The 2,106-nt window shown below is 48.4% G+C and overlaps 1 non-coding gene across 1 annotated transcript; it reads left to right on the top strand.

Moving 5' to 3' along the window:
* Positions 1-1,055: 1,055 nt before the first annotated feature.
* On the top strand, positions 1,056-1,138 carry trnal-uaa (transfer RNA leucine (anticodon UAA)). Its single transcript has one exon. It is a non-coding gene; the product is annotated as a tRNA-Leu (tRNA).
* Positions 1,139-2,106: the final 968 nt, after the last annotated feature.

The raw sequence follows: 2,106 nt of genomic DNA, 5'->3' as shown, positions 1-2,106 counted from the left end.
TTATCTGTTTTTTGCCTCTCCCGGGAAATCACAAGGTTTCGGGTAGGGTGGGGTGTATATATTTCGATACCTTGTGTATCACAATTATGAGGGACAAGCTCGATGGACCAGAGGGTCTTTATCCGTCCATCATTTTTTGTATGTTTTTTAACATTCGTTCCTGGGATGTGGGCGTCCATCATTTATTGCCCATCCCTAATTGCCCCTGTGGAAAGTGCATCATTTATTGCCCATCCCTAATTGCCCCTGAGAAAGTGGTCCAGAGCCGCCATTTCAGAGGGCAGTTAAGAGTCAACCACATTGCTGTGGGTCCAGAGTCACATATGGGCCAGACTGTAGTATATGGAGAAAGAGTCAGACTGAACATTGTGAGCTCAAAGTAAAGTGTGACCGTAGTCTTTTATTGCAGGTCTCCAGAGTGCCTCTCCAACCTGTGAAGCCTCCTTAAATACCTAGGATCCCTTGGGACTCCAGGGGGTGAGCCCTCTGGTGGCTGTACAGAGTAAATACAAGTATACATATATAACAACACTCCCCCGCAAATTCAATAGTGTAACTATTTACAATGTGAGTCGATCTGGGGCCCTTCTTCCCCTGGTGAATCATCTTGGTGTGAAAGCTGATGTTGTTGAATCAATTGTTGGGCTCTCGCTGGGCTGCTATACAGCTGGCCTTGCTGGGCTGCCTGGTGTGTTGGGCCCTGCAGGGATGCTGTGGATGATGGGTTCAGCTTCGTGGTCAACCGTGGTGCCGGTTGCCACTGGTGTGTATGTTGGGGGATCAAAAAAGGTAGGGTCCAAGGTGGGTTGCTCAGGATAGTCCATGAATCTGAGTTTAATTTCGTCCAAGTGTTTCCGGTGAATGAGTCCATTTGAAAATTTGACACAAAACACCCAGCTCCCCTCTTTGGCCACGACAGTGCCGGGAAGCCACTTGGGACCTTGTCCATAATTTAATACAAATACAGGATCATTGATTTCAATCTCGCGTTACACATTTGCGCTATTGTTGAAGCCACCTGCTCTCTACCTGTTCATGTAGATCATGCTAACGGGACCAGGATGGCCGAGTGGTTAAGGCGTTGGGCTTAAGATCCAATGGGTTTATACCCGCGTGGATTCGTACTCCACTCCTGGTAATTGCTTAATTAAACAAAGATTTTGGGGATCAAGGGGTATGGCGAGAAAGCAGGAAGGGGGTACTAAAGTTTCATGTTCAGCCATGAACTCATTGAATGGCGGTGCAGGCTAGAAGGGCTGAATAGCCTGCTCCTGCACCTATTTTCTATGTTTCTATGTTTCTATGATGAACTAACGAGAGCCTTGTCTTAAGTGCTCTTTTCATGAGCAGTTCAGCAGGTGGGATCCCAGTGAGCGAGTGGGGTCTCGTGCAGTAGCTAAGCAGGACTTGGGATAAGCGAGTCTGCAGTGAGCCTTCAGTTACCCTCTTCAAGCCTTGCTTGATGGTTTGCCTTGCTCTCTCTCCTGACAATTGGATGCTGGTTTAAACGGGTCAGATGTGACATGTTTGATTCTGTTACGGGTCATGAATTCTTTGAACTCAGCATGTTAAAACATGGCCCGTTGTCACTCACCAGGCTATCAGGTAGGCCGTGTGTGGCAAATATGGCCCGCAGGCTTTCAATAATGGCAGCGGACGTGCTAGCCGACATTATCTCACATTCAATCCACTCGGAGTACGCATCTACAAACACAAGGAACATTTTACCCAAGAACGGGCCTGCATAGTCGACGTGCACCCTAGACCACGGTTTGGAGAGCCAAGACCATAAATTTAACGGCGCCTCCCTGGGTGCATTGCTTAACTGCGAGCATGTATTGCATCTGTGAACGCAGGACTCTAAGTCTGCATCGATACCGGGCCATCGCATGTGGGATCTGGCTATCGCTTTCATCATTACGATGCCTGGGTGGTTACTGTGGAGGTCATTGATGAAGGTGTCTCTGCCCTTCTTGGGGACCACTAATCAATTGCCCCACAGAATGCAGTCTGCCTGTATAGACGTTTCATCTTTGCACCGCTGGAACAGCTTTATCTCTTCCTGCATTTCCACTGGGATACTGGACCAGCTCCCGTGAAGCACAC

This window comes from Pristiophorus japonicus, chromosome 2 (genome assembly GCF_044704955.1).
Source record: "Pristiophorus japonicus isolate sPriJap1 chromosome 2, sPriJap1.hap1, whole genome shotgun sequence".
Taxonomy (NCBI): Eukaryota; Metazoa; Chordata; class Chondrichthyes; family Pristiophoridae; genus Pristiophorus; species Pristiophorus japonicus.
The sequence above is the reverse complement of the archived record's forward strand: the minus strand, read 5'-3'. Positions and strand labels throughout refer to the sequence as shown.